This window comes from Lithobates pipiens, unplaced genomic scaffold, assembly GCF_037356315.1.
Source record: "Lithobates pipiens isolate NorthernLeopardFrog02 unplaced genomic scaffold, aLitPip1_a1.2 Scaffold_8, whole genome shotgun sequence".
NCBI lineage: Eukaryota > Metazoa > Chordata > Amphibia > Anura > Ranidae > Lithobates > Lithobates pipiens.
In genome coordinates, this window is record NW_027507903.1 from 468,282,554 (window position 1) to 468,295,747 (window position 13,194).

The following is a 13,194-nucleotide window of genomic DNA, read 5'->3' on the forward strand; positions in this document are numbered from 1 at the left end:
ATATAATGGTGAACCAAACTATAAAATCCTTATTTAAAAAAATAAAATAAAAATAAAAATAAATTTTATATATATATATATATATATATATATATATATATGTATATATGTATATATATATATATATATATATATATATATATATATATATATATATATATATATATATATATATATATATGAGAAAAAAGTGCTACAATGTGCTGTGCAATCAAAAAAAGTTCAAAAGTGCTCCAATGTAATCCATGCGATTCAGTGGTTGCTGTGATATCAGTCCAATATTAAGGTGCTGCGTGTGCACTCAGGTGTTCCCCCCGGTAATGGCCACTCACCTTAGAGCGTGTGACCTTGCTGATTAGGCTTGGTCAATACACGCATTGGAACCTGTAAATGGTTCACCGGTAAATCCGGATACCTGTGGTGGCCTCACTCTGTGCTTCAATATAGCAATGGAGTGCCTTTTGTGCCTCAGTAATACCAATAGAAAAAGAAGGACTTCATAGTGTAGTATGTTAAAACTTTTGTTATCAACACAGTAAAAAATCCCTTGCAGGGTACTCACATTTGCATGGCGTGCCAGGACGCCACTCTAAAATCGCATAAAACCAATCTGTAGCGGTTGATATCAGGGTGGTATAGTGGGTGCACTAACTAGCGTTCCATCCTGTCCCCTTCCCCTATGCGCGTTGATATAAGGGGTTAATTCGTATCTTCCTCATTACCCTCCTGTCATTTAAGAGACCCTATTTGGGGCTTATAGCAAGTGGTGGCTTGCAGGACATATTATTGTTTTTTTTTATTCTGATTGCTGACATCGGTGCCTGTATACCAGAACAGTCTGATCAGATGTAGTCACCATTTGCCAACAATTTTCCACCTGGCTCCTTCGATAGAAGTCATTTGAAAAATCAAGACTGGTGATGCTAACATGGCCACCCATGGTTTGAATTTCTGCCAATTCAGCAGGAATCAGCCAAAATCCGAGTATTCTATGGCAGCCTTTAAATTGCCTAATTTTTAGAAGCAAGGATTTACTTCAAAGAAAGATCAATTATTTACTGTACACTAAATCAAATTATCATTAAATAATCTACCCTGATAATGACTGTATTGTGTTGTATAAACAGAAACATTGCTATTGTACACAATATAATCTGTATATATATATATATATATATATATATATATATATATATATATATATATTTATTTTTATTTTTTTAAATAAGGATTTTATAGTTTGGTTCACCATTATATTGGTTTAAGGCTTTTATTGATTGTTTTTTTTTTTTTTTCTCACCATATGGACTTTTTATCATATCCCGCATGAAAGCACTTTATTTGTATGTATTTTAGCACGTTATCACTTTATTGCCGTTGTTATATAGCACATTTTTTTCATTTCACTATTTGGATTTTAAGTTTGAAAGTGCAGCGTACTTTAGAATATAGAATAAAAAAAAAGCCAACAGGGGAGATTGCTTCATCCACACTGTTTAATGGCTTGGACAAGTAAAATCTATATGGGTATGGCTAGCTTAAGGTTACTGACAGTTAGCAGGCACTAGTGTTTGTTCATACCTTTGCTATTGCAGTTAGGGCTACTTGTGTTTGTCAAGGTACCAATGCCCATAAGTAAAAATTATTTTGGGGGTTCCAATGGCACTGGAGGAGATGGCTGTGTTCTTGACACCCTTCCATGCATAAATTGCCCTCGCACACTAGTTTTTAATGACAAAGGTTCCCAACTGCAGTGTAAACCAATTGCCAATATATTTGAATGGTTATAAAAGATGTAGTGTTTACCTCCAAAGGAACTGCTGTTGTCTTTTGTCCCTTGTTCTCAGTGCCTACAGTGCCTTGCAAAAGTATTTGGCCCCCCTGACACTTTTCAACCTTTTGCCACATTTCAGGCTTCAAACATAAAGATATAAAAAAAATTTTTTTGTGAAGAATCACCAACAAGTGGGACACAATTGTGAAGTGGAACAAAATCTATTGAATTTTTGAAACTTTTTTAACTAATAAAAAAATGAAAGTGGGGCGTGCAAAATTATTCGGCCCCCTTGCGTTAATACTTTGTAGAGCCACCTTTTGCTGCGATTACAGCTGCAAGTCGCTTGGGGTATGTCTCTATCAGTTTTGCACATCGAGAGACTGAAATTCTTGCACATTCTTCCTTGCCAAACAGCTCGAGCTCAGTGAGGTTGGATGGAGAGCGTTTGTGAACAGCAGTTTTCAGCTCTTTCCACAGATTCTCGATTGGATTCAGGTCTGGACTTTGACTTGGCCATTCTAACACCTGGATACGTTTATTTGTGAACCATTCCTTTGTAGATTTTGCTGTATGTTTGGGATCATTGTCTTGTTGGAAGATAAATCTCTGTCCCAGTTTCAGGTCTTTTGCAGACTCCAACAGGTTTTCATCCAGAATGGTCCTGTATTTGGCTGCATCCATCTTCCCCTCAATTTTAACCATCTTCCCTGTCCCTGCTGAAGAAAAGCAGGCCCAAACCATGATGCTGCCACCACCATGTTTGACAGTGGGGATGGTGTGTTGAGGGTGATGAGCTGTGTTGCTTTTACGCCAAATATATTGTTTTGCATTGTGGGAAAAAAGTTCGATTTTGGTTTCATCTGACCAGAGCACCTTCTTCCACATGTTTGGTGTGTCTCCCAGGTGGCTTGTGGCAAACTTTAGACCAGACTTTTTATGGATATCTTTGAGAAATGGCTTTCTTCTTGCCACTCTTCCATAAAGGCCAGATTTGTGCAGTGTACGACTGATTGTTGTCCTATGGACAGACTCTCCCACCTCAGCTGTAGTTCTCTGCAGTTCATCCAGAGTGATCATGGGCCTCTTGGCTGCATCTCTGATCAGTCTTCTCCTCGTCTGAGCTGAAAGTTTAGAGGGACGGCCAGGTCTTGGTAGATTTGCAGTGGTCTGATACTCCTTCCATTTCAAAATGATCACTTGCACAGTGCTCCTTGGGATGTTTAAAGCTTGGGAAATCTTTTTGTATCCAAATCCAGCTTTAAACTTCTCCACAACAGTATTACGGACCTGCCTGGTGTGTTCCTTGGTCTTCATGATGCTCTCTGCACTTTCAACAGAACCCTGAGACTATCACAGAGCAGGTGCATTTATACAGAGACTTGATTACACACAGGTGGATTCTATTTATCACCATCAGTCATTTAGGACAACATTGGATCATTCAGAGATCCTCGCTGAACTTCTGGACTGACTGAAAGTAAAGGGGCCGAATAATTTTGCACGCACCACTTTTCAGTTTTTTATTTGCTAAAAAAGTTTAAAATATCCAATAGATTTCGTTCCACTTCACAATTGTGTCCCACTTGTTGGTGATTCTTCACAAAAAATAAAAAATTTATATCTTTATGTTTGAAGCCTGAAATGTGGCAAAAGGTTGAAAAGTTCAAGGGGGCCGAATACTTTCGCAAGGCACTGTACAACTCTGCAAGCAGTACCATGTTCTCTGACCGGTGGTGAGAAGTGGAAACTTATTGCAACAGTATGCAATACTACAGCACAGTGGCTAAGTGGTTAGCACTTCTGTCTGGCAGCACTAGGGTTAAAGTTTCAAATCCCAACCATGATATTACCTATCTGGACTTTGCATGTTCTGCCTGTATGTACAATAAATGTGAAAAGTGCTGTGTAAATTAATAGTGCTATATAAGTACCTGCAATAATACTATGACACTTGAACCAAGTAAAATGGCAATAAACATTGCAACAATTGCAAAAAAAACACAGGTACACATTTATTAATAAACAGGCAGACCTATAAATAATCGCTAAACTGGAGAAGGTTCTGTCTGAGGAGCAATGCTAGGACAATGATCCAACAGACTTTGGCAAACCCTCCCCTACTGTCTAGTATAGTGCATTGGGGCCCAAAACCAGCATTAGAGTACTCAAAAAAATGTTTTTCAAGAACTAGGGTATGGGTGCCCTTATGGTATCCCAAGTGGGCAAAAGTGTTTCTTTAAATAGGGTGTTATGCCAGCAGCAACTCAAAGGGTGGCAACTTGTCTCTTCCTACTCTCCGTACACGGCTCAATGGTATCAGGTGCCGTGACATCCTCTCCATGATAAGGTGGTGATACTAGGCTTGATAGTGACGCTCCCACAAACTAGGGGATCTCGGCTACTCAGCATCTCTTACACTGCGGCAAATCAACCCAACAGCAATCTGCTACACTGTGTGTGTCTTTCACCATTGTCCCTTGTGCGAATGCCCATAGCCTAGGAACAGTCCCTTCTTTTCTGCTCTCCAGAGCTCTAGTAATTCTGGGGTTTGTAGTTCCAGAGCTGATCCAAAACACAGGATCAGTCTTCCAGAGGACTAAAATACCACAAGTCCTCCCAGCAGGCTCTTGTCATTCCCACGATGCACAGGAGCTCAGTTTCCTCTTCCTCTCTGTGTTCCCAGGTGGTGGGTGGGGCTTACTCGAGCTACACACACAGCCCAACAGCAGCAGCATTGCCCTCTTTCTCCCATCTCTTCTCAGACAGCTGCTCCTGAACAGAACAAGAATAAGCATGAAATCTTCCTATGGGGATGCCTGTTCCAGTTACTGATAACTGAGGGAAGCTTTAGGGATCATGCACATGGACATACCGAGTTATACAATGTCAGCAAGATCCTATGTTATATTGTCCATACATTGTACACATGTATTGTTCATGCATACATGCATAAAAACTTACAGCATTGATGAAGCCAATTGTTTTTTAGGATACAGGAAGCCTTTGCCACCTGGAGCCCTTTGTTCTTGGACATAGGTGGATCTTGGGCTCCCATAGATGTGTTTGCACTGTACACATTCACTCCAAACATTCACTGTACACTCCAAAGACATTCTGGTAGGTCAATTGGCTTCTATCCCCTATAAAATTGGCACTAGTATATGAATGTGAGTTGGGGACCTTGGATTGTGGGCTCCTTGAGGGTAGGGACTGATGATACTCAGGTTGAACTGGATGTACTGGTGTCTTTATTCAACCTTACTAACTAACTAATTAACTAACTAACTAACATTAGCACAAACCACATATTTTTAAAGGATCTGAACACAGTACAAGCTTACTGGTCTTTAAACAGCTGTGAGCATGATGAAAACATATACCATATTTATCGGCGTATAACACACTTTTTTCCCCTTAAAATCAGGGGAAAATCATGGGTGCGTGTTATACGCCGATCCACCGCCATTTTGGAGCCTCTGGGCAGCTTTTAGCCATCTTCGGCCCTTCTCGGCGGCTTTCGGTCGCCTTCGGTGCTTCCCGGCGGCTTTCGGCCCTTCTCGGCGGCCGAAAACCACAGAGAATGTGCAAGAGCAGCCGAAAGCCTCTGAGAAGGGCCGAAGGTGGCCGAAAACCGACGGGAAGGGTCGAAGGTGGCTGAAAGCCAACGAGAATGGCCGAAGGCAGCCGAGAACTACCGAGGGCCGCCGAGATACGCAGGACATCTCTGGGACGCCATTTTTAAAAATAAAAGCTCAAAATAAAACAGACAAGGCTGAAAATGACACAGACAAGGGGACAAGGCTGCATTGATGGACAAGGCTGCAATGGTGGACAAGGCTGCAATAGTGAACAAGGCTGCAATGATGGACAAGGCTGCATGACAAAGCTGCATATGACACTGACAAGAGTGCAATGATGGACAAGGCTGCAAATGACACTGACAAGGCTTCAGATGGACACTGATAAGGCTGCATTGATGGGCATTTAAATGTAAGTTTTTTTTTCCTTAAACTTCCCTCCTAAAAGTTTTTTTCCTTAAAATTCCCTCCTAAACTTGGGGTGCGTGTTATACGCTGGCACATGTTATAAGCCGATAAATATGGTACCTGCATTCCGATACATATAAATAGAGAGAGAACACTACATATTTGCAGCCATGTGCATGAATTATTTAATCCTTATGTACTCTTTTCAAAACTAAAAAAAAAGTCGCTATAAATTTGTCTACCTTGCAACCATGGTCATGCTTTTCGTTGGCAGCACATCCCAGAATTTTCAGAAATCTTTACAGAGTGGGCCATACAGTTTTCTGCCTCTGTTTAGGCCAAAAGTCCAAAAGTTTATGTCGGCCGCCATATGTAAGGGAACACGCTGTTTGTTACGACACTGTAAGTAATGATATGATCCTGGAGGTGGATCTTTCCGCTTAGCTCTAAATATCATCACTCCCACACTAGCATGACATGGCTCACTGTCTAGAGCAGGGATCTCCAAACTTTCTAAACTAAGGTCCAGTTTATTGTCCTTCAGATATTAGGGGAGCCAGACTGTGGTCCCTCAAGGAGTAGAAAATGCCCAAACGACAGTGGGAATAAACAATGCCTCTGATTTGGTGGTCAGTGGGAGTAAAATAACAAAAAAAGACATAGCAACACTGGTCAATAGAACCGGGAATAGGACCCTGTCATTGTTATTGGAGGAATAGTGCCCCATCGTTGGTGTCATTGGGAGGAATAGTGCCCCATCGTTGGTGTCATTGGGAGGAATAGTGCCCCATCGTTGGTATCATTGGGAGGAATAGTGTCCCACTGTTGGTGTCATTGGGAGGAATAGTGACCCATCGTTGGGATCATTGGGAGGAATAGTGTCCCATTGTTGGTGTCATTGGGAGGAATAGTGTCCCATCATTGGTGTCATTGGGAGGAATAGTGCCCCATCGTTGGTGTCATTGGGAGGAATAGTGCCCCATCATTGGTGTCATTGGGAGGAATAGTGCCCCATCGTTGGTGCCATTGGGAGGAATATTGCCCCATCGTTGGTGTCATTGGGAAGAATAGTGCACCATCCTTGGTGTCACTGGGAGGGATGGTGCCCCAAAGGCGGAATAAAAGCAAGCAAAGGGTCGCATTCAGCCCACCATCCACAGTTTGGAGACCACTGGTCTAGAGGACAGAAACAGGTAAGGGTTTGTTATAAAGCTTGCTGACATCCTTGCAATGTTTATAATTAAACGGTGATAGTAGATCGTTCCGACATCCTAATATGTTCAATTAGTGTGTCTAATATAGTGTGAAATGCCATTCATGACAAACAACATAGACTGCTCTTTAAAGCAGTATTAAACCTAAATACAAAAATGAAATATATTTCAGTTTGCCAATCCTTAGCTGTGGTGACTGCATTTGTTTTATTTATTTTTTTATGCTTTTTTCTCTTTTTTTTCCCTGGTGATCTGGCCAGTCACACACCTCCTGTATTATACAGACAGCACTCTGGATGAAGGAGCACAGTGGGCAACTTTAGACAGCAGCATTTTCAGTCTGGCGGGAGGGGAGTGGTAGATGTACTAGCCGATTTTGATACACTAACAAATTGTAGTCAAACTTCAGCTCACACTTTCGAGATAAGGGCCTTTATAAGAAGCACCCCGGTCAGTGGTAAATAGAACACTCTTAAGGCTGGGTTCACATATGTGCGGTCGCAGTTTTCATCCTGGGGTTTCAGTGCATTTCTGTTCATTGGTTCAGGTGCCATTCAGGTCCACATTTTTGCCTGAATTCGCATCTGAACTGGACCCAAAAACGCACAGGAACCTTTTGGAAACTGCACCGTGGTTGCCCTGGACATGTGTGAACCGGCTCCAATGAAAGCTGGTCACATTCACATGTCATGCGAATTGGGAAAACTGCATCCAATTCACACATATGTAAACCCTGCCTAAATGATACATTTGCAGGAGAGATTGTTCTGTTAACAAACAACATACTTACTGGCAGGACCACCAGGTGGAAATAAAAGACAGAAAGACTAAACAAGAAAATGAATGAAGCCATAAAATCTAAGAATTAGTAGGCTGCAATATAATAATTGTTTGTGTTTGGGTTTAATACCACTTTAACTCATTTAAAGTGGTTGTAAACCCTTACAAACCACTTTGACCTACAGGTAAGCCTAGATTAAGGCTTACCTGTAGGTCCAAGAAATATCTCCTAAACCTATACGGTTTAGGAGATATTTGCCGGAAGACAGGCACCGCTGTCTACGGCGCATGCGCCGTAGACAGCGGCGCGCAGGCGCACTGAGCGCGGCATTTCCAACAACGGAGATGCTGCGCGTGTCGGCTCCCGTGCGCATGCGCGGAAGTGACGTCATCGTGGCTTCGCCAAATGACAGCGGCGGAGCAGCGAGACCCACCGAGAAGATGGATGCTGCGGACTACAGGGGACAGCGGTGACTTCGCTGGCTCCTGTGTCAGGTAAGTGACACATAATGGGCTACTATGCCCATAGTAGCCCATTAGTTACTTTTCTCCTTCAAATTAGTTACTTTTCTCCTTCAAAGATTGCCTTTTTTTAACATTCTGCTAAAACTTTGTGCATTAGTACTGCTTGAACCCTGAAGAAGCTTATCCTGAATTTTTTTTAGTGCAAATAAAAAAAAAGTATCACGGACAGTACTGAATCGTTTTCCACTTAGCCAGCTCAGAACGGCAGAAAAACCTCCAAGAGGACAGTAAGCATTCGGTCAAAGCTCAGATGTGATCTTAGGATTTTTAAGGCAGAATCCATCTAAAATAAAATTAAAAATGAAACACCACTCCAAATGAAATGTCATCACAGAGGACAAGGGGGCACTCTTTACATCTAGCCAAAAAAAGATTTAAACTTCAAATACAGAAAGGTTTCTTTACAGTAAGAGCTGTGAAAACATTAGAATAGTCTCCCACCAGAGGTGGTTCTGGCCAGCTCAGTAGAATGCTTTAAAAAAAGGCCTTTCCGTCAGCTGGGCATCACCGTGCATTGGGAAACCAGTATTACAAGCAGTTTTGACGTACTATTGTACGGTTTGTGCGTCCACCTGTTCCGGTAAGAGTACTGATTGCCTTATCAGAATACGCTTCATGATGTCCTTAGCCAGCTGTGACCATATTTTATTTGTCTTCGCTTGGGACCTAGAGCCACTCCTCTACTCAGTGGACTTTTCTATATATGTGGACATTGGTTATTTGATTTATGTGGGGCATTTGCACATCGCTGAGTCATCATTCATTTATGTTTTTTAAGTTGTCCCCGATATAATCATTTTGACACTTTTATTTGCGTACACTTCTATTGGTGTGTTTCTTGGCCTTCATGATTCTGTTGGTTCACTAGTGCTTCACAGAACAGCTGTATTTAAACTGAGATTAAAGTGGGAGTAAACCCGCTGAAGTGTTTTTTTGTTTTTTTTTGACCTACAAAAGAAAAGGCATAATGAGCTAGCATGGACCGCATACTAGCTCATTATGAAATACTTACCTTAGAACAAGGCCCCGACATCTGGCCCGATCCACGCCGAGGGAGCTGACATATTCCCTCGGCGTGTCTTCCGGGTATCGCGGCTCCACCGATGTGAGTGTCTGGAGCCGCGATATCGTCTGCATGCATGTGGGAGATTTCTTCCCGGCAGGGTCCGGCGTCTGCCGGACTTTCAGCCGAGAATCACCTGTGCGCATGCGCCGCTGCAGTCAGCGGCGCATTGCGAGGGTAATATCTCCTAAACTATACAGGTTTAGGAGATATATTTTTTTTACCTACAGGTAAGCCTTATTATAGGCTTACCTGTAGGTTAAACTTATAAAAATGACTTTACTACCACTTTAAATTACATACAGAAGAAATCTATTTACTTATTAGGTGTCTTCTGAAGGCAATTGGTTCCACTAGCTTTTAGTTAGGGGGTATCAGAGTAAATGGGCTGAATACAAATGCACGCCACACTTTTCAGATATTTATTTAAAAAAAAAAAAAACATTTATAATTTTCCTTCCACTTTACAATTATGTGCCACTTTGTGTTAGTCTATCACGTAACATGACAAAATGTGGAAAATTTCAAAGGGTATGAATACTTTTTCAAGACACTGTACATAATATAACTGGGTACTGACATTTATAGGTAAAGTTGATCCAGGGAAAATCAGATTGCCTCTAGGGGGGATCAGGAAGGAATTTTCCTCCTGCTGTAGCAAATTGGATCATGCTTTGCTGGGGTTTTTCGTCTTCCTCTGGATCAACTGTCAGTGAAGGATTGTGTATATGGGATTATATGATTTTTTTAAAAATGAATTCATTATTTTTTTTTTTAGATGGACTAGGAATAGATGGACTTGTGTCTTTTTTCAACCTGAAGCTCATTTATTAATCCCATATATAAAATAAAGACACAACAGCCCAAGTTCTTAAAAAAGCCACAATGGCCTGTGATACTGTATATTTATGACCTGTCAGTCATTAGGAAGGATGGTGTAACTGACACCATACATATATAATATGCACAGGCGCCTCTCCGTCACACTATCCCAGGACTCAACTGTATGTGGAAGTTACACTGCTGCCACTGTTAAAATAGTCTTTATAATCCTGTTTACCATCAAACACGGCGTTAAAATAATCTGTGTTGTTTCCTGTGTCAGATGTCTACATCAAAGTGAATCATGGCCACTTTATTCCTGGAACTGAAAATTCATTTCATAGAATTTGCTCAGTCACCTGGTCTAATTAAATCTCTCACCTTAAAAGGGATATCACAGAAAGGTTTGAAAACGATTCCATTGCTAAAGAGAAGTTCCAGACAACTAGCAATACAATTTATTGTATTTCTTTTTATTCCCTATAAATCGTTTTAGCTTGAAAAGTACAGAAGAATACAAGAACAAAGTATAATAGTCATGTTATCAGTCAGAGTATATTGAGTCAGCCGTGTGTAGGGGGGTCATCGTCCCCAAGATCAGCTACATCATCCAAATAAGAAGTGGTATAGACAAACAAGCATACATATATACAGGGCAATGAAGTACAAAAGGAAACTATATCAGGCAGCAAATCTAATAAAGTCAGTAATAGGAATAGGTTTTACCGGAGTCATTTGCGGGTAGAGTTACATTAGGCTTTTGGATTCTGAGTAGGAAAGGTGGAATCAGAGGATGAGACAGAGATGAGTTCTAAGCCCCTATACACATGGTCGGAGATTTCAACAACCAAATCCGTCGGATCTTGTCCGAAACTGTTGCATACACACCGTCGGACTAAGTTGTCGAAAAATCTGATCATTCAGAACGTGATGACGTAATTTCGTTACGATGGGACTACATTCAGGCTAGTAGCCAATAGCTTTGATGTAGGAATTTGATCTGAGCATACGTGGCACTTGGTCCGATCAAAATTCTCTACACATGATCGGAGTATGTCCGATCGAACCAGTTGGTCGGGAAATATTTCCAACAAGTTGGAAAATTGGGTCCGATGGATATTCCGACGGAATCAGTCCGATGCATACCACACACACAGACGGATTATCCGACAACACGGTCCGATAGGACACATTCCGACGGATTCTCCGACCGTGTGTAGAAGGGCTAAGGAAAAGGGAGCTCCTCTGGTCTTTAAACCTTAGGTCCCATTGGGAAAAAAAATTAGAGGATGTGAGACAGTGCCAGGACAAGGTCATCCAGCGCCCAGGGCAAAGATGCCAAACTGCGCCCCCCTTTCCCTTAGGGTTAGGGTCAGGGTGCCTCCCTACCCCTGCAATAAACCATTGCGCCAGGGGCAGCCGTCCCTCTTGCCCATCCCTTATCCCAGCCCTGATGTGAGATGTGCTTTAGCATAAGAATATTCCAGTAGATAGTTGTCTGAAATATTGACACAACTAGCTCAAAAGAATAATAAATAAAATAATGGTTCCCTATCCCCCACATCACTCCACCCTTGATCATAAGCACTTTGTAGGTCTTTTTTAAGGTATGTGATTTTCCTCTCCACCAATCCTGGTTTCTAATGACTGGTCTTATAGACACCCTTCTCATCACTGTCATCACTCTTGCACTGTAATCAGTTCAGGCCCAGCGGCCATGCAATCAGAATGGAACATGGCCATTGCTAGAGGTACCCACCCCAGCACTGAAGATCATAGGACTAGGTTGCCACCTGTCACAGGACCGTGGATTGAGGTATTCGTGCGTGTGATAAAAACGTTGTTTTTAAAAAAAGACCTGCCATACTCTTTGCTTATGAGTGGGGTGATAATTCAGTCTTAAAGTGCAGCTCCAGCTAAAACGATATCTTCTGACATTATTTCATTGCTATGTCTCTTTTTGAGGTATCCCCTCAACCATGCAGGGTATGAGTGGAATATCCCGAATATGGACACAGACATCAATGCTCTACAACAGATGAAGTGCTCTACACAAATCTTCAGCCACAAAACTTCAGGAATTGTTATAGCTTGGGTTTGGCAGCTCTCAAGAAAAGAAGTTCATGTCATCCAAATTGAGAAATCCTACAGTAATTAAGCAAAATTGTGCACCAAACAAATATCTTAGCCCATGTACACACGGTCGGACCTTCCGACAACAAAATCCGTTGGATTTTTTCCTACGGATTTTGTCCGAAACTGGTGTTGCATACACACAGTCGGACAAAGTTGTCGGAAAATCCAGTCGTTCGTAAAGTGATGACGTTTTTTTAGTTACAACGGGACTATGTTCAGGCTAGTAGCCCATAGCTTTGGTCTAGAAATTTGATCTGAGCATGCGTGGCACTTTGTCCGATCGGAATTCTCTACAAACGATCGGACAAAGTCCTATCGGATCATGTTGTCAGAAAATTTTTTATATCCAGCTCTCAAACTTTGTTGGTCGGACATTCCGACGGAAAAAGTCCAATGAAGCCCACACACGGTCGGATTATCCGACAGCACGGTCCGATCTGACATTTTCTGTGGGAATGTCCGACCGTGTGTACAAGGGCTTAGAAGTCCCAATTTTTTTCCTGTTTCCACAAGTGGTTCATGGATAACAAATCTCATTTCATTAGGGTTTAATATGTATTTATGGTCCATATTTAAAATTATTATATTAAATTCCACATTGCACTTCAATTGTTTCTAGCCTACTCATTATAATCAAAACAATCTTAAAGTGTGTAAACTTACTTTGTAAAGAACCCCACACATTTAGTTCCTTCCGTGACACCTAATCACTATGCCCTGTGAGTAGGCACTGCTGTGTCACACATTTCGCAGAGCCTGCCTTCTGAACTACAGAGTATCTGAGAAGAGGAATCACTGTCTGCAGGCAGCAAAGTACCATGGGATATGTAGTCCATGAAAAAATGAACATAAACAGCAGAGGAGAAGCTGCAAAGCATACAGGGAATACAG

The 13,194-nt window shown here is 41.6% G+C and overlaps 1 long non-coding RNA gene across 2 annotated transcripts in view; it reads right to left on the reverse strand.

Annotated features, from left to right (window-relative positions):
- Positions 1 to 3,764: 3,764 nt before the first annotated feature.
- Positions 3,765 to 13,194, reverse strand: part of LOC143960223 (uncharacterized) — a 49,808-nt gene continuing 40,378 nt past the window's right edge. For both annotated transcript variants that reach the window (XR_013270285.1, XR_013270284.1), the window contains one exon: positions 3,765 to 4,549. This is a non-coding gene — a long non-coding RNA (uncharacterized LOC143960223). The remainder of the gene's footprint in view (positions 4,550 to 13,194) is intronic.